General features: G+C 49.0%; 1 long non-coding RNA gene across 7 annotated transcripts; it reads left to right on the forward strand.

Moving 5' to 3' along the window:
* Positions 1-17,899, forward strand: 2700003A03Rik. 7 transcript variants are annotated; one of them, XR_878375.1, is made up of 5 exons: positions 2,112-2,433; positions 2,523-2,679; positions 10,190-10,267; positions 10,813-10,984; positions 17,753-17,899. It is a non-coding gene; the product is annotated as an RIKEN cDNA 2700003A03 gene (long non-coding RNA). The 7 variants fall into 7 exon arrangements; XR_003947931.1 differs by lacking the exon at positions 2,112-2,433 and adding an exon at positions 1-1,034 and having other exon boundaries at positions 10,190-10,984; XR_003947930.1 differs by lacking the exon at positions 2,112-2,433 and adding an exon at positions 1-1,016 and having other exon boundaries at positions 10,190-10,984.
* Positions 17,900-19,863: the final 1,964 nt, after the last annotated feature.

Here is a 19,863-nt window from a genome sequence, read left to right on the forward strand (position 1 = left end):
ATTAACGGTACAAAAATCACACATGATTCTCTCATCATTCGTGTCCATACTAATCACATGTGGAAATACTACTTTGGATATGAAGGATAAAGCACTCCTTCAGAGTCTACACTCTGCTACTTCTGTCTCCAGCCTCCTGCTGGTTCCTGTTCTGGGGCTAGTTAATTCCCTGGCCTCCAGACATTCACACTGTGCTGGGAGCATGGTTTTAGGCGCTCCTCATGGTCAGCGGGCATTGGGGTCCTGCCAGGGAGACAGAGGAGCAGAGCCAGGCGTGAATCTCCTGGATCCTGGGAAGAGCTTATGCTGAGGCATGTGGAGGGATGAATGAGCTCTTGGGGACTGTCATTACCAGCTCTCCGAGAAACTGGATTGCCTGCAATAAAAATCTCCAACATCCTGCTTCAGGGCTGGGGTCTCATGGGGAGCTCTTGACACGGTGCCCAAACCACAGCCTTAATCACCGAGGCACGTGGCTCACACTTGCATGGATGTGTGGACGTGGGCCTCTCTTCGGGCTGGAAACTCGGAGCAGCTTCGCTCTGGAGAAACGGATCTCTCGCTCTCTTTCCTCCACCCACATGTCAGCAAAGGCTTTACTTAAGCAAATGCCACCTGCCCCAGCCCGGACACTTGTCTGCACCACAGAGGCCCGTGCTGAGTGCCAGCAACTCAGGCCTGTTTTCTCTGAGGGGGCCGGACCCTGGAATGTTGACACCCCGTGGTTGTTGCTGTAATGATAATGCTCTACATTAATAACACACCTCTCAGCCAGATGGGTTCCTGAGTGCCCTACAGGCTGTGACAAGTAACCATCCTGAGTTCCAACAATTTACTGTGCCCACCAGGGCTCATGGCTCCTGGATGAGTCACAGGCTTTTGTCCACATGCAGAAATGAGGCTGGATTGGCCAAGGGGAGAGCAAAGCAAAGGAACTGACCAAGGCCTGACTGGGAGGATGTGAGGACCATGGTCACTGTGCCATCAAGGACCAGAGTAATGAGCCAGAAGCAGTGGTAAGGAGTAGGGGACAGGTCAGTGAAAAGATCCTGTCTAATAATTTAAAACTGCAAAGCCATGCAGGACTCTAACTTAGAAACAGAAAGAAGTCAGATGTAGAGGGCCATGCCTGTAATTCTGGCACTGGGGAGGCTTTAGCAGGAGGACTGCCACAAGTTGAAGGCTATCTTGAATTAGATAAAGTTCTAGGCCAGCCTGGGCTATAGAATGAGAACTTGAGATCTTAAACTCTTGTCCCCTCTGCCCCCAAATAAAAGGGAAGAAAAGAATGGAAGGGAGGGAGGGAGGGAGGGAGGGAGGGAGGGAGGGAGGGAGGAAAGAGACAAGGACAAGAAGAAGGAAGTGAAGGAGAGAGGTTTCTAGTCTGAGGGCAGAAACCACAAGTCTGAGGGCAGAGACTACAAGTCTGAGGGCAGAGGCTACAAGTCTAAGGGCAGAAGCTACAAGTCTGAGGGCAAAAGCTGCAAGGGCCAGAGCTGGTTCCAAGGTTCAGCCCTGGGATCTGATGACAATGGGATGGGGCCCCTCATGTTTTGGGGAATTAAACCCTTGGGAATCCATCAACCCTTTGGTACTTTGAGCTTCTGGATCCAAGCTTGCTTGAGTGAAGCTGAACCACAGGATAGATGCAGCCTGGGAAGATAGAAAGCAGCTACTGGGGCATTGGATCCCATGGAACTGGAGTGCTGGTGGCTGTAAGCCACAGTGTGGGTGCTGGGAAATGAACTTGTCCTTTGGAAGGGTGGCCTCTGGAGCTATCTCTCCAGCTCCAGTAGGAAAAATCTTAAAATTGAAACCCGCAAAATTCTTCTATGACCCCAAGTAGACACACGAGCCCCTCGAGCTTTCCCCCTGCCTCGTATGTGGCTGTATCTGGGTGCTTCTTCCAGGTGTCTGTCACAGAGCTTGTCTGCCTTTCCCAGGATTATTTCAACCAACTTCCAAAGGGCTATCTAACTTTAATTTTTTAAAAAATGATAGTTCTTAACTCCCCCTTTAGCCCACCACCCACCAGAGGTAGTGGAAAAGAAAGGATACAGGGGAAGTGGACCTGGTTAGCCAGTTTGTTTTTTTTGTTTGTTTGTTTTTTGTTTTTGTTTTTTGGTTTTTTTTGAGCAGCTTCCATCTGTGTTGTCTGGAAATCAGCAGTTTAGTTTACAGGTTATTTAGTAGCAGCTCGGTCTACTGGTAAACATTTTATGGATATATCAGTAGTCCAGTTTGGTAGAGTTGGGACAGTAAACATGACTCAGCAATGGTGGCATGACCCAGCAGAGACAGCCAGGCCTCAGTGTCGGCACGAGTCAGCAGGAAGGACTAGGAAGGTCATCAGAAGAAGTTCTTAGCTGTGCCTCTCAGCAAACATCAGCAAAGTCGAGAGCCCCATAAGCTGTTGCATAGTTAGTTCCACAAGTAAGCCAAGCTCAGTCTCTGTCACTGTCTATCAAGTTTTATTCGTGTTATCTCTAAATTTCATGTGTTCTCCATGGATCTTTCCCTAGCACGTGACTCGGCACCTGCATCTATCTCAGCTGACATCACTCTGTCAATGAGCCTGTCCTCGGAAGCTGCAAGTAGCTATAGCACAGTACCAGAAGTTTTTTTTGGCATTTCTCTCTATGGAGTTCCAACAGATGGAGCTCAGCTGCGCAATGTAAGGTGGGCCAATACATAAATGTCCTTAGCAAAGAATCTTTCATCATGTGTCCTTTCATGTGCTTGCTTTAGTAAAACATCCTTTCACCTGTGTCTGCTTCAATGAAATGGTCCTTCATAAGTCTGCCTTAGTCTTTCACCTGTGTCCACTTCAGGAAAACACTCCCTTACATGTTTGCCCCAGCAAAACACCATCCAACACAACCGACTTTCCAAAAAAACCCTTACATTTCCACTTCAGTGCTGAGTGAGGATGTGGGCAGGACCTAGGGGGAGCAGCCACACTTTGGGCTGCTGAGGATGGGGTGGGGGGCAGCTTCTCACCTATGCTGAGTAGGAAGCAGGAGGCATCTGGAATTTGCTCTGGCTGGAGTGCAGAGGGTGTAAGATGCTCAACAGATGGCACACCCTGAGCTGCTGGTGGTGAGTAGGCTAGGCGAGAAGACGCAAACATACTTCGAAGCCTGAGGATCTGCCTGCCGGTAACATGGTGGCGCCATCTTGGGATGAGTCACGTACATTCCGACATGGAGGGGGTGAACAGTCTGCTGGTGTCATGGGAGAGGGAGGAGTGGTGAAATTTTCAGCTGCCAAGCTGGTGTTTGAAATGGAAATGGCCCAGCTGTGCAGATGATGAACCGAAGGATGCTCCTGGTAGTTTCTTTTTAACGGCATGAAGGCAGGTCAAACAACAGCAGGGCATTTTAGCTCTTTCACATGAGCTGGAGCATGAGGAAGATCTTGGCAACTAGTCCGAACTCTGCCTGCTAGCGGGCGGAGGTCCTTTGCAGCCTGCTGGGCAGGGTGTGGCTAGACTTCGGAAGTTTGTTTCTTGTATGGGAGCTTTGCTCTTCTTCAGGATGAACCGAACTGAATAAAAGCAGGAAGCGTGTAGGTGATTTGACTTCTCATTCAACAGACCTAGTAGTACCCAGGTAATGGCAAGCAAGCATACCCCTCCGGCCTTGAGGATGGGGTGCCCTTAGTCACCTTCAAAGTACAGGGGTGTGGGCAGTGGACCTATGCTGTCAGTGTGCAGTGCTAAAGTTTACTCCATGTGTGTTCTCTGCACAAGTCCACATACGTGTGGGTCTATACGTGTTTAGTGTGCACACGTGCAAATATGAGTGCATCTGTATTAGTATATGTGTGTTGTGTGTATGGCTGTTGACAGCAATTCCTGCTTCAACTCACCACTCCAAGGAGGAACACATGCCTGGGTTTCCTCTCCATATTGCTCAGGAGTTCAGGCCCAGCTAAAGACAGGCACACCTTGACCCTGACACTGGTAAGGAGCAGGAGGAAATGGGTGAGTAGCATCTACTACAGGAATAGTCTCACCCATGGTGGAAAGGAGGTGAGGCTGAGGTAGTTTCTTTAAGAGCCCAGGGAAATTCAGAGGATAAGATTCTCTTAGGAACGCTTGGCTCATCCAAGGAAGAGACTGGCCCTCAGGAGTTTGTGACTTGCACAGGGTGTTGTGGGATCACTGGGCTCTGGAATAAGCTGTCACTGATGCTAGTGCCTGACCTAGCTCCAATGGACAAGGAGCTCTGCTGACTGGCAGCACTTTCTACCCAAGGCCTGTGCCATTTTGTGCAGAGAATCCTGCATGAGACCAAGGGTGCTGAGGGGACTTCTGCATATAGTGACCGGAGAAACTTCTGGCTGCCAGCGGGGCCTAGTGCTAAGGATTGTAGGCATACAACCTCACTGGTCCCCATAGAGCCCTCCAGGCACACTGTAACACGACTAGCCTTTAGAGCTGTTCCCACTTCACCATAAGCCAGTTCTCCTGGGGCAAGTCCCAGGCCTAACAAGGCCCTCCTCTTCTCTGCTGTTTGTAGTGGAGGCCACTCAGCCCTCTCCCACGTCCCTTTCCATAGGGCAGTAGCAATGCCTGGCCAGAGCCTAGGCCAACTTCAGAACTCAGAATGTATGCCCACAGTTCCCCAGTGGCAGTAGCTTCCTGAATGCGCCTATGTCTGACAGACACTACCTCAAGAGGGGTTGTTTATGTCGCCTTTCTCCTCAGAGTCTGAAGTAGCTTTCCTGGAAGCCATTCAGCATGAGACACATGCTCCTAGCTCCTAGCTCTGCAGTCATGCCTGCTCTTCTGAGGCACTGGCTGGTGGCCGCGGAGGGCACCGACTATGCAGCTGGTCTGTTTACATCAGTGTATCCAATGCCCGCCTCTTCCTCAGGCCCAGTCAGATGCTGCTAATTTTCCGTTCTGGTCTCAGCAGATCCTGATGGCCTTGTCATTTGTGGAAAGAGTGTGTTTGAAGCCCCCCCCCGCCCCCCATGCCCATGTGCTGCTTTATTGGATAATATTCTATTCATCCCCCGTTTATGTCTCCAGAAAATATGCAACTCATTTAGTGTAGAAGGCTCTCTCAGCAACCACTGTCCATCGCTGGCAGATTGAATATCGCGCTAAACATATCTCGGACACACCCTAAGCGCTTGCTTGAATGTGGTCATCTGGGAGACGTGCTGAATCTAAACCCTGGCACACACGATGAAGTCTGTTGCTGAAAACACCCGGGGGCACCTGCCAGCATGCAGTCACTTTCCTTTTCCTGTAAGAGGGTGATGGGAAACTCAGACACCAGGCTGATTGGAAACTCAGTCTTTCCCAATCAGTTTTTCCCCCGGGGCTCAGGGTCTGACTGTCAGTTTGGGGCTGTTTCCAGGGATGTGCTATTTTGTCCATAGTTTTATGTGTAACGCCTTTTAAAACGTGGCTGTTTGTAGATGACTGTTTTGTAGACCAGGAAATGGAAATATGGGTAGTTTGACTCGTGGCTGTGGAGATGGCTCAATCACGTAAGAAAGAGAATGAGATTGTGTGTCCCAGGACTCCTGTGAAAAAGCCTAGCCTGGTGGCAGAGGCTTGCGACCTCAGCAGTGGGAGGCAGGGACAGCTAGATCCCTAGGACTTGCTGGCCAACCATTCCAGCCTGACCACTGAGCTCCAGATTCAGTGAGAGACTGGGGGGCACCTGAGAAATGATGCCCAATCTTGACTCTGGCTTACATATGCATACACTCATGTGCACACACAGGCTTATACCAAAAAAAAAAAAAATGACCCAAGTGAGGCCTGTATCCAGAAACTTCACCTCCAGCTCTAGGGGGCACCTTCTGTGTTTTCCTCTCTCTCTTGCCTGATCTCTTGACATCCACTGAATGTTGGCTTCCTGTTGTTTCTTCATGAAAACGCCACGTCAAAGCAACATTTCCAACTCTGCAATTTCAATCTTCTGTTCAACTCCAGGAAAACCACGATTCCCTTATAAGATGCCAGGCTTAAAACACATCTAATTTGATTGCAGGTGTAGATGTCTCTGATCAGAGATGATATCTCTGCCCCACAGAGGTGGCGGAGCACTACCATAGCTTTTGCCTTGTGAGTTAAAACAGGAGAGCCTTGCTTTCCGCCCATCAATCAGTAGATTGGTTTGGTGACCTTTAAGCCAATTTGCCTTCGCTAAATCCATTGTAGAAAAATGCAAAGAGGCTTTCTTTTGGGTCCTTATTTTTATTTTGTAATTTTTGTTTTCCCCCTCTCGTGCGGCCATTTAGAGCCTGGAACGAATGCATGAAGATATGGAAGCCTAGTGGAGCAGTTGCCTTCACAATGGCTCCTTTCATGCTGCCTCCAGAGACTTCTATTCATGCGTCATGATGCCAAGTTCTGGCAAATAAGCCAAGCTGGATTAAGTTACAGCCAAGTATGTTGACTTTACCCATTCAATTTATTCTTGGCAAACTTCAGAGGGTATTTATAATAAAGTCCCATTTCGAACATTCGAGGGCCCCAGCGGAGTTCTAATAACACTGGGTATTTATTTAATGTCTAACTCTAAGAGTTCAAAGCACTTTATAGGCATTCCTTGACTGATCTTAACATCCCTGCAAGACTTTACAGCCTGGACAAGTCAATCGAGGCTCCGAGACCTGCCTGGGATCACCCAGGAAGACCAGGCTACTCCCTAAATTAACCACGCTGCCGGCGCACAGAGGCTCCTGTACCTTAGCTGGCGACTGCATTCTCCAGTTCTTATCTCAGCGTCGCCAAGAGGAGAGTATTTGTTTATTTCTCCATGGAGATCTTTAATTAAGGAAAGCCGAAAACCCCACAAACACTTCTGTCTGTGTGTCGCTGCATTAATTGGGCAGAGTATCTTTTAAATATTTTGATTCTTTAGTGATGAAGTTAACGTTCCAGTAGTTAGAGGAAAAGGAAGGCTTGGGAGCGTGTCCCATTGGGAGCGTGTCCCATTGGGAGGGATCTTTCTGCAGCTTCCAGAGTGGATGTCAACTAGTTCTGGAAGAGGTGGCCTGTGGGGCTGTGGGTGGCACTATCATCAGAGTGACATCACTGATCTCAGTGGCTCCTTCAGCTGCTTGTGGGACACGGCTGACATCACTGACATGTCATACCGTCTGTGGACCCTGGCTCTAGGACACTGATTTAGCATTTGATGGGCACCACTGTCTTTTGGCAAGTGGCACTCCAATTATACTCACTGTGACATTAGTGACAGCGGGGAAGTCACAGTAGCTTGAGGATATAAAACAAGGAGGCAGGATCAGCAGTCATAGGCTTCCACCTGCTCGTGAGAATTCCTGTCTTTCTTGTGGTGAGCAGTGGCCCTTCGGCTTCCTGATGGTGCCCTCAAGTACCATGGGAAGGCCATTTACGAGGACTTGTCCTGATGATCACAGAGTCAGTCAGGACTCCAACTGCCCTGCCGAGCTTTGGGGGATGCCATAAAAGAGAAAGCACGTGTCCCCGCCACACAGCCACCTGCTTATTTTGTAGCCCATATATGGTCTGAAAGCCCTCCCAAGATTGTTTATAGGGGTCAGGGTTAAGCCTCCCTGCCGTTGCCCATGGCTCTCCTTTCTTCATTCCTGGGAAGTTGAGTATTGAGCACAGTGCAGCAGGGGTAGCATTGTGCAGGGATGAGAAGCACTGAGTATATCGGCAGATCCTGGAGCCAGACTGACTGTGTTTGACCGTGAGGGTCCATGTGGCTGTGTCGGTGGGGTGAGTTTCTCAACTGTAACTTGGGATCAATGCTAACAGTACCCGATGGATGAAGCAGATGGACTGATGTCTACAAAGCTCTGAAGGCTGGTCCCAGCACATGGTTAATATTTTATTGGTTTACAGGTTAATATTGTGACTATAACTGAAGAGTCTTTTTCTGGAGAACCAATGAAAAGGATTCACAGTAAGATACCGCTATCTGGGGGACAGAGACAGGGCCCAGGAGGCTGGGATACTGGCAATGTCAGTGCAGGGCTGTGCAGGGATAATATGTACCATGGCCTTCCTCAGGGATGAGTAGGGGAGACAGGTATCATAGGGAAGTGTTTCTGGAAACGTCTTAAGACACCAGCCTGGGAAGGCTGCACTCCAGTTAAGTATGGGTCATGGTGGTAGAGATGCCACATGGCTTCCCTTTGCTTGGCACAGCAGGCTCCTGGAAACAGATCATTTATCAGGGAAAGGGTGTATAAGCCTTGTAGATGTGGCTTCCTCCTTATGGGACCCTCCTGACCTTGACAGGATCTGACGCTCCAGCACTCTGGACCTACATCTCTCTCAGTTGGGAGAGTGCCTTCCCAGTATGGCAGTGGTGCCAGAGAGGGGCCCAGCTAGAGTCCTACTGAGTACTAGAGTGTGTCCCAGCCAACCAGCCAGCCCACTTGATGTACAGGAGATGGCACTAGTGAGAGGCCTCCACCATCCAAGAAGTTGGCAAAGGCCAAAAGATGGGCTGAGGATTCCTGTCAGTTAGCAAGCCAGGAGCCAGTGTGAATCCATATCTGCCTCTCTAGCTGCAAGTCAGGATGAGTCGGAAAAGTAGCCTCTATCATCTCCAGACAGCTGGCATCTGATTCCTGGCCCAGACCATTACACTTCCCCAGAGTGGATATCACAGCAGAGGATGAGTTGGTATTACAGCCAACATCATGCACACTGGTGTATGGCAACTGTGGGACCAGGAAGGACATAGGAACAGTATTTGGTTATTTGCTTTCTAGACTCTACACAGCAAAGAGTAACCTATGAGGCTATGGGAGAACAGCAACAAAAACAACAGACTTGTAATAAACCAAACAGAGAGAAATGCAGTGCTGCAGAATCTAACCTGCAGTTAGGGAAAGTAAATGCCAGGCTGCAGAGAGGCTTCAGCCACTGAGAGTGGGAGCTGCTCTTGCAGAGGACCAGAGTTCAGTTCCAAGTCAAGTAGTTCATGATTGCCTGTGTCTTCAGCGCTAGGGACACCGACGCCCTCTTCTGGACTCAGAGGGCACATGCACTCACATGTGCACACACACCCATGGTCAAAGGTATACAAAAAGAATAAATAGAGGGAAAGGTAAGACTCAGTCCAGGAGACCTAGTCAAATGACACTCCGGTCATTCAGGACAGAGTAAAAACTACTGGGAAGATGAGTTACAGTTATGAGAGATAGTGGTGTCTTCTTCTATCCCATGGAAGGATGCCTCCCAGGTGGCGGGATGGAGTTGTGGTCTGCCCCGGCTTTAAAGTCCAAAACGAACAGCAGCTGCCAAACTCTCTGGGCTGACATTAATGCAAAAGGACATGCCAGAACTAAATAGTGGTGAGGATAATTCCTTGGCTTTTAAGAGATAAAAAAAAATAGTAAGGAGAATTCTGAATAATTAAATTATAGACAAGAGTCCGCTTACAGTCTACAAAGGAGAGGTCTTCTAACTTTCCCCGGGACATTTACAAAACCTGACTATATATTGAACTACTTAGAAATTTCAATAAATTCCTAAGACCAGAACATGCCATCTGAATTCTCTGACCACAGTACAATAAAACTAGAGTCCAATAATGGACGTATAAACAGGAAAGTGCGGCCACTGGAAAATTAAAACAAAGCAACACAAAACAAAACATTCCCGAGTAGATACAGGGTCAGAGATGCAATCGGGATCACAGTAATAAACAATCTGCGTGGATTTATGCAAGAGCTTGGTCCTGGTGATGATGGGTGTCGATTACAAGGGCCGGAGCAGGAAATGTAGGGGCTGTCTAAAACATCCAAGAAGGGGGGCTGAGTGGGAAGGATTCCACATGGCCATTCAAACATCTTTATGGGTGGGAAGAAGCTCATGACATTTCCAGTCAAAAAGCCAGATAAGCGAATTCATCTACTCAAACTGTGGCCACTGTCCACCTGGGAGTAGTAAAGAAACGTTCGCGTCTATTTACGTGTGGCTATGCATCTTTCTTTTGCTCTGGGATGTTTTGTACATTGTCTCGATGAGGATTAATTACGCACCCAAACAAACAAACATAGAAAGGGGCGGGTGTGGACAAGAGTAGGGATCTGACATATAGCAGTTGATTTCCCATGGGCAAAGGAAATGGGCTCTGAAGTCACTGTGTGGGGCTTTGACCAAATGGAATAGTTTATAAAAGCTATAGTAGCAACCGTGTTTATTTTCTCTGCGCAGGCCCTTGTTGACAGCTTTCACTGTTCAGACGGTGATCACAGGCGGATTGCTTGTGGGCCTCCGTTCCTGATTCCTGAGGTGAGCTGGCAATCTTCAGAAATACCGAGGCGTGTGTAAACAAGGTTATTGGTGACTGCAGGGTGAGACCGCCTACAACGCCCCCAAACACGCCTCAGTGCAGAATGTACTTGCAGAAATTTGGCTGGCAGTTCAGATCATTCAGACACCATCCTTGAAGCTTCATTACCAGGGTAGATGTGCATCAAAGACCCCGACTGAGGACACATCAGTGGACTCACCCAGTGGGAATTATCTCCTCCCCAAAGCTTCCAGTCCAGGGCTGGCTGCTCCGAGCTGGGCCAATCAATTTATCTCCTGATGCATGTCATTATCCTTTTGCATGTCTGTGCCAGAAAGTTTTGTAAATGTGAACCTGGCGAAGCGGAATCCTTTGCAAAGGAGAGTTGCAGGGAGCAACAAGGTCAATGTCAGGGAGGCAGAGGGTCGGTGACCACATGCTAAGAAGGGGTGGGGAGAGGTCCTCAGCTTTGCTGAATGCTCTGCCAGGGAGTAGCCCTTTGCCATTGAGACTCCCTGTTGAGACTTCTGGGATTCTGTTACAGGCAACTGAGTGATTTAACAACCAGGACAAATATACTGTGCTTGGAACGGAAAAAACCCCGACTTCTACATTTGGATTCTCAGAGCCGTGCTAACCAGATGTAAAATGCAGGGAGAGGCACCATGGTGATTGAGTTTTCATCTTTGAAACACAACAGCATGCCAATCTTCTATGTGAGTTGGAAACGGGTTTCTACAGAACAGGAAATAGGTACCACTGCGGGTTTACACAATTAAAAAAAAAAAAAAAAAAAAAAAAACATTTGCAGGACTTGGTGGCAATCAATACCCAGTTTGGGAAACCTGACTCTGAACTAGCAGCGCAAAACAACTGGAAGCATCCAGTGAAGAAATGGGGTACATGGGTGCAGCTGAAACCAAGGAGTGGTGACAGTTCCTAAGAAGAGATAAAGGGACAGGGAGTGCCTGGGAACGTCTGCCAGCACCACCACCTAGTGCAGCAGGGTTTGACAAAGACACAGACCGGCCATCCACTTACACTTGACTTTCAGATAAACATTACACTGTTTAGAATAAGCAAATGCTAAATATTTCAGGAAATACAGACATGCTCCTATGAGTTTTCCTTATGTACACATACATAAAATAAATAAAAATATAACAACAACAAGACCCCAACATAATCTAAGCCATTTCCAATTTTCCTTCACTTTTAGTCCTACACACTATCACCATAGTAACCATGACGATTGCCATAGTAACTGTGTTCCTTTCTGTTTTGCTGAGTTGATAATCTGAGTTAGCTAGTTCTCTCTTTACCTCTTAATACTCTTATCTCAAAAATGCCTCAGTTTTCACAAGTAACATTCATGGACTCACACCTCTCCCCCTTTAAGACATTCTTCACCTTCACAACTCTGTTTTCTCTGATTCCTTCTTGTCAAAACAGATCATTAGAAATGTGCTCCGGGCCAGGAGAATCGCAGTCCTGCCCATGTCTTGTGATTTGGCATTGCAAAGGGCTCCAGCACATCGTAGGCAGAACCCTCACAATCCTGCCTCTAAGTGGAGCCAGGAAATGTTCCCTAATGCCCATCAATTTCTGTAAGGAAGTAGGGAACAAGGTTTCCTGGCAGACTGCAGAGTAGAAACTTGAGTAAATGCTCTTCTGTGTCCAACCTAAGTAAATAACAACGTCAAATCTAGAAACACTCTCCAGGAAACCTGCTCAGTTTATGCATTAAAGACGAGATCTGTGTTGGCAAGATGGACCAGCTAGTAAAGGCTGCCATCAAACTCAACAGTCTGAGCTTGACCTGAAGGAACCACATGATAGAAGGAGAGAACCAAGTCCTATAAGTTGTCCTTTGGTCACACACATGCGCACATGTGCACATAAACACAATAGGTAAAAATAGTCATTGAAGCAACAATACCCCAAATTATCTAAGGCATTTCCAATTGTTCTTAGTGTTCAGGCCTACATGGTCACCATGGTAACCAGGCTCCTCTCTGAGATAACTGAAGGCCTAGGGTCTATCTCCCTGTGGGAACTTTGGCCCCTGTTTGTGTTACAAACCTTCATGTCAACAGCTCTAAGACACACCAGGATTACTTTATTCAAAGATTGCTTTGTCAACTGTTTTTCATTTCTTAATCCTGGCTTTTCTAACTCCGGGGTACTGCAACATCAGCTTGGACTGAGGCTGAGCACAGAGCTTATGCTGGGAACTGCCCTGCCCACTGCCCGGACTAATGATTGCACTGGGGACACATGCACCTCCAAGGAGAAGAGGAACGTGAAGGGAGACCTTGGCTTAGGGGTTGAGATGCAGCCTGTGCCTTCTGTTTCTCTGCGCTGCCCAAACCATCTGGACCAGGGATAGACACTTGGCTCCCCTGAATCCTGCTTGCTCTCTGACATAGGTATAAGATAATGAGTTGGCTAGCAGCCAGCATGCCTGTAAACCTCACCCCAGCCTGAAAACAGGGTTATTCTACCTCCTCTTCTTTGTATCTCAGGCCAGCCTTCCACCCAAATAAAATTCAGAGGTATAGTCAGCAGGACAAAATACACATCCCAGCTCCCCATCCGTCAGAACTCAGGTCTCTGCTGCTTCAGTCTGGTGAAAGGAGCCTCTGGGAAGGAGGCCTGCCAACTGAGTCCACAGCTGATGTTCTTGCTGGGTACACTTTCCAGGGTTATGCTCTGACCTATACTGGATTATAGAGGCTGGGCCTCTGGCCAGAAGATATAGGACACATGCCTGGGTTCAGCATCCAACGGAGGCACCCATTTTTCTAAAAGGTTGACAGGCTAGCCAGGGCTAGGATTCCCAGGCTGCAGCAGCGATGCACACGACGCTTGTCAGCTTTTTGTCAACTTGACACAAGCTACGGTCATCTGGAAAGAGAGAGGGAATTTCAATCGAGAAAATGTCTTCATTTTCACTGAAGGGGTAGGCTAGTCGCTGCAGGGCGTTTTCCTGATTGATGGTTGATACAGGAAGGTCCAGTCCAGTGTGAGCAGTGTTGCCTCCAGGCAGGCTGTCTTGGGAGGTAACGAAAGCAAACTATCCACGGAGAGCTAGCCAGGAATGGGGCGCTCCTCCAAGGCTTCTGCTTCAGTTCCTGCCTCCAGGTTCCTGCTCTGGCTTCTCTTCATGACAGACCGGAAGCTGTAGGATGAAATACCTCCCCCTCCCCCAGCACCTTTGATCGTGGGATTTATCACAGCAATAGAAAGCAAAACCCATCTTGCTTTAATCTGAGAAAGGTCTGCAACTTCCACAGATGCCTCTACTCGGTGACGTCCGTGACGTCTCAGGGCGGGACCTTCTGCAGTCCTTCCCAGAATTCCGCGCTGGAGCACCAGATGTGTTTTGGATTGGAGAGTGGGCACCTCATTTGAGGGCCTGGCTCACAGTGGGATACCCATGAGTTCGAGACCTAATCTTGTGGTTCTGGTGCATTCTGCGGCCCAGAACACAATCGTTCCTGAGATTCTCCGTGGAGTCCCGGAACAGCTGCCACAGAGGGAAGGCCCATGGGCACCTGCCCACTCTGTGCAACCCACACTCTGGCGACTCCTCGGGGGAATCATTTTGCCTGAGTTCACAGGTGACAGCCATGTAGGAGGTGGGCTAAACAGCTTGCTCGGGTTCATTGCTGCTGAGAAGCCTGGCGTTCTGTTCCCGGTGGCTCTCATAGGTGAAACCAGCATAGAACCTTCAGGAATCTGCGTATGGCACAGTGCCTGTGACTGGCACATGTTGAGAACAAATCTCTAGAAAATACCAGGGAAAGAGAAATCGCTGCAGGAAAGCCCCTGTTTCATTGGGTATTATTATCTGGATTTTATTTACTGTTATGGAGTAAGAGTACGAGGGTGGAGATCAGTTTTGAAAAGGAATTTTATTCTTGTCTCCATAACTCGAGGTGGGGGTGGGGTGGGGAGCGTCAACATAGAGACACCTGGATCTATAAGTTTCTGGGAAGCAAGGGCCTATAAAGTTACACTGACCTTGCTTCAAAACTGAGAAAAAGAAAAGGGAGAGGAAGAGGGAGAGGGAGAGGGAGAGGGAGAGGGAGAGGGAGAGGGAGAGGGAGAGGGAGAGGGAGAGGGAGAGGGAGAGGGAGAGGGAGAGGGAGAGGGAGAGGGAGAGGGAGAGGGAGAGGGAGAGGGAGAGGGAGAGGGAGAGGGAGAGGGAGAAAAAGAAAGAAAAAAGGGCAACTCATAAATCCTGCAGTTTAGGATGGGTGCCTCTCACAGGATGGGCGGGGCTCTGTTTAAACCACTAAAGGTACTTTGGCTTAAGCTTGCATCAGCGCTCAGGGGAGGGGTGAACAGGTGAGAAACTCAGGCACAGAGGAGAAACACCTGCTCAGGTCCTGCTTCCTGGTAACAAGGGGACTGAGATTTTGCTATGGGGACAGCTGTTTTCCAAACTTCGAAGAGATGTGCCACAGAAGTGAGACTTCTGCACTGTAGCCCCCAGAGTCTGATTCTGTATCCCTGTACAACTCGTCACAAGGACCCCAAAGGTCTTTCTGCGTGACTTTCATGCATTGGCAATCAGGTGCTACTTGGGGACCTCAGCACCACTCTGTGCTCATGCCTGGCCTGGCCACTCTCTCTGTGTGTCCCTGTTGCCAGATCCTGGCTGTCATACTGTTCCAGAATATTCTAGCTGGATTAAAAAGCCTGGGCTCACTCTGTAAGACCTCATGGAGAACATCATGAAGTGTCCCCCTCACTCAGCCACCTCTCTGAGTACTTCGTGTAAGATGGAGGTATCTGAATCCTGTCGGCTTTGGCTGTTGAAAAACTAGTTCTAGAAGTTCACACTAGTCAGAGGTTGTTTCACAATCATAAAGCTCACTCTTAATTCACTTAAGTCTTCTCCTCCTCCTTGAATGAGCCCCTTTTAAGTCTGAAATTAGACACTAAATGCAGGCTTCACATTTCATGTGTCCTTTAGTAGCTAGTGACATTCTCTAGGGCAAGGTCACTTCTCCAGCATTCTGAAGTTACACCTTCTGCCCCCATGCCCCGCCCCCGTAAACTTTTTGCTCCTGGTAACAGTTTCCCTGGAGACAAGTTGCCCCCTTTTCATTGAAGTTAAGAACATGCCAATGCTAACTCCCTTCCTCGAAAATACGCCAGTGACAATCCCAACCTTGAATTCTCAAGACCCTAGGAGAAAATCCATCCGGACCTAAGTCCCCTGGATCAGGTCAACCTAGGACAAAGCCGCTAGCTCACCCAGCCGCCATCATTTGCCCTCTTCACAGGAGGATCTGTCAATTTGGCTTCCATCCAGGACTCCATCAGATCCTCAGGGATGTAGGCGGTCATACCCCCTTCATGGAAGGGTGCCTTGCCTCATTTGTCTGCTAGAGTCATCTCAGTACCCACTTCAGGCTCTGGGATTCCACACATGCAAATGGTACCCAGCCTTCCTCTTCCTCCTGCTTTGGGCAAGTCTCAGGGCACCAGGACATAGGCTGTGGCTTCCCTGACATGTTCTGTTTGTGCCAGACTGTCAAGCTCCTTCATGTTTGTGTGAGCATGTGGGTGCACATGCGCGTGCATGCCTGTGTGTGCCTGTGTGTGTGTGTATGCATAATGGTCAGCTCTCTTAGCTCAAACTGTAACATCCACTCTAAAATAGTGTCTGGAAAACTAGACTGTTTTGCGTTTTGCTCTCAGTGCAAGACAAATGCCAGGCAGCCTGAGAAGGTGGAACTTGTATACAGAATGGGATGGGAATGTTGAAATGTGGGCCCATGCCCAGCCACATAGCAGTGTCTTCCTGGAACTGCCATGCAATGCTCTGCTCGGAAGCTTCTTTGTCCCCAGAGACACAGGCACAGTGCCACATGCACACAAGAGGAAAGGGGGATCCTAGCATCATGCTGGGTTCCAGTGGGTGTGTGGGGCTTGTCTGCTTGGGCAGAGGCCCTGGCATGGAGATGTCCTCACCACAAAGTGAGTCACAGGGGTGGTGGCTGGAGCTGAGAGTCAGAGCAGAGTGCAGGACGGAGTCAGGCCAGGGTCAAGTCAGGGTTAGCTGGCCAGGAGTCTGTGGAAGAAGTGGGTGTCAGGCAGAAAGCACAGAGGTACAGATAGAAAATTCTGGAAAAGAGTCACCGAGTCAAGCATCTGGTATCTCATTAAGAGCAGCAGGTACTTGCAGGCACCACTGAAGGCAGTTGAGCCCTGTGATGATCTGCACTCAGAAGGGCGTCTACACCCTCTTGACTAGAGTGTACTCCTGCTGAATCCTCAGCCAGCACACCTAGGGCTTATGGGAGAGAAAATCGCAGCACTTGGCCATTCTCAGGGCATGTTGTGGGCAGAGTACACAGTCTGCTCGTTATGCTGAGAATCTATGCATTGAAAACAAGTGTCTCAAAGTCTTGGGCTTCTATCTACTCCCCTTGGTTTCTCCTCCCCAGGCCCCTCCTCCCCTTTCTTATCTGGCCGGCCCACACCCTGAGCCTGCTCCCTGAGGTCAGAGGCTGTGCTGCGTCCCTAGGTCCCTGGAGGATAAGTTTTGCCTTTCTGCCCATGGGGGAGGGCTTCCACGGCCATGGCTGCCTCTATAGATCTTTGGGGGAAGTGGCCAGGAAGGCCCTGCTGACCTGTTTTGAGCTCACACTCAGGTTTCCGCTCCCTGGGTTTGTGTAGAGTAGCTGGAGGGCCAGCTATAAGTAACCCACGGGCTCCAACCTGCTCTCTCCTGGTCCCTTCATCTGTAAAAACAATTGCTGTTGTCCCCCACCCATCTCCAGGAGAGTTCCTGAGTGCGTGGGAATCTTGGGATGTTTGGGGAATTGTTCTGGTTTCCAAGGCTACATGGCTGGAAGGATGGGGCTGAGTGGCTGTGGTGGGGGTGGGGTGGGAAGGACTTGGAGGTGTCTCTCTCTCATGGGCTGTACTTCTCTCTGGCTGGCCCTCGGAGGTGGTAAGCCTCAAGTGGATGGAGAAGCTTGTTGCTTTTGTAGGCAGACACTTCCATGTAGAAACTCAGCATGACTCTCTTTAGACTGTGCCGGTGGCAAGCAGGTTAGAGCCTGTGTTCCTGCTACTGAGCCAGAAGGCATGGCTTCTGGGGCAAAGGCTGTGTCTGGAAAGGGGGCTCTGCCCCTGCTCACACATGGTGCTGAGCACACCCTCATTGAGGGAGACAGTGGCCGTGAGTTTGGGGTAAAAGGCTCTTCTGTTCTCAAGGAGACGGGTCTTGGTGTGAGAATATGGGATGGAACATTTTACACTGGTTGGAATCAAAGGAATGCATACCCCAAAATATGATAGGCAGTCATTCTTGTAGCGATACACAGAGGCAGACTGGAGAGGGGCTGGAGAAACGAGCACCAACAGACAACCCACTCCACTGTCCAGCAGGGAATTAGGGGTTATTTCACACACACACACACACACACACACTTACACACATCTGTGTTTTTCCCAAACAGGAAGTCACTGTGAGGACCTTTGTTAACAGGACACAAGATGACTACTCCTATGCTGATCCTGGGAGCCTACTTATGTGAACTGACTGCGGCTATTTCAAGGAAGAACAGGGCTCTCCCTCCCTCCCTCCCTCCCTCCCTCCCTCCCTCCCTCCCTCCCTCCCTCCCTCCCTCCCTTCCTCCCTTCCTTTGGGTACCCCTGGCTCTCCTCACTTCTTTTCTTCTGTCAATCTAAAACAAAATGTGGCCCAGTGACTGTGTTTGGAGACAGTAAAGCATTACAAAGGGAGTGTGCGCTGTGTAAGCTTTGGCATCTTCAAAAGGGTGCGCCAGGGAGAAATCCTTCAGACTGAGAACTCCGAGGATAGCAGAGATTTTGACACAGCAGTCTTTGTCTAATAAGGATCAGTAACCAGGGTGACATTAGTCTGAGGTTGAACACTTGCTGGGCAGATGTCCTTGCAGAAAGGATGGCTCTGCCAGTGTCTTGTGACAGCCACGATTGGGCTCTCATGCATGAGAGCCCTTCCTTCACAATCCCCAGCTTTAGCTGTCCCTTGGGGCAGATTGACACTAGAGACACTATGTCCTGACAACCTCCATATTTTTTTCATACCCTTTTCTTTTCTCATCTGAAGTTCAGGTCCCAGAATATGTAATCATTTTTTTAACATAAAATATAGGGGCTGGCAAAATAGCTCAGAGGCCAAACCCACTCACTGCTCTTGCAGAGGACCTGAGTTTGATTCCTAGAACTCAGCACCCAGCAGCCTAATGGTTGTGCTTTACAACAGTTGGTGACTCCAGTTCCAGACAATGTGACGCCCTCTTCTGGCCTCCACAGGGACTGCATGCATGTGGTGCACAGACATACTGCTGGCAAAGCACACAGACACATAAACAAAAGGTAGCAGAACATAAGACCTGCAACCCACCCCAGAGGCAGAAGTCTGTATATCACTTATACACTTTCTGGAAGCATCTGGGGTACCATGGAGGCACAGATCAATCTAGTGCTATGTGTGTGTCCCTCAGACTTCTGATATCCTAGTCTTGTGGGCATATTGTAACGGTACCATGATGATGACATCATGGATGAGACCTTTTAGAATTCCCTTTTAATTTAACGATATTACTTATTTTGTGTGTATGTATGGGAGTGGAGACTTGCTCCAAGGCATATATATCCATTCAGTCAGAGGACAATTTGGGAATCTGTTCTTGCCTGATACCATGTGGGTCCTGAGAAATGAGTTCAGATGGGTGGGCTTAGTGGCAAAAACCTTTACCCACTTGGTAGTTCCTAAAGTCCTTAACAATAGTATTATGATTACTATAATTAACAATGAAAGAAACATCTCTATAGAAGGTCACTCACCTATATCAGGTTTGCTGGCCTTTTTAATGTTTTCACAGAAAAGGCAGGCTCTCTCTCTCTCTCTCTCTCTCTCTCTCTCTCTCTCTCTCTCTCCCTTCCTCCCTCCCTCCATCCCTCTCCCTCTCCCTCTCCCTCCCTCTCTACTTTCTCCCTCCTCTCAGTCTTTCCCTCCCCTCCCCTTCTTCCTCTCCTCTTTCTCCTCTCCCTCTTTCCCTCCCCCTCCATCTCCTCTTCCCCCAGCCCTCTCTTCCTCTCTTCTTGTTTCTCTCTTTCCATAGGATTGGCCTTCAAAATGAAACCATCCCACCCGTGGGATTACAGGTTTGCACCAGACAGATTACTTCTGAATAATTTGAAATGGTTTGAAGTTTAGTTCTTATTTAAAAGCAAGACCTGGGGATTCTCCACAGGAAACACAGAGAGCTAGGGGAATCTCAGGGTCAAAGCACAGGTGCTGGGGACCCTGTTAGCCATCCCTGCATCCCTGGTGTCTCAGCAGAGAATCTGTCTGACATCACATTGAGAAGCTGCAATGTTTCCATGGCTTGCCCCCAAGTCACGTCACAACCATTTCCATTGCAGTATACAGGCTATGAACCTTTCAGCCCGTGGGGCCACTGCCCTGGTGAGTGACTTATTACTGTTACACTATCATGGAGGTGGCTAAGGAAAGGGCTAGCTCAGACTCCTCTGTCTCTTTCTTGCCCTCTCGTTGTCTGACTTTCATGATATGATA

This window comes from Mus musculus, chromosome 1 (assembly GCF_000001635.26).
Source record: "Mus musculus strain C57BL/6J chromosome 1, GRCm38.p6 C57BL/6J".
Classification (NCBI taxonomy): domain Eukaryota; kingdom Metazoa; phylum Chordata; class Mammalia; order Rodentia; family Muridae; genus Mus; species Mus musculus.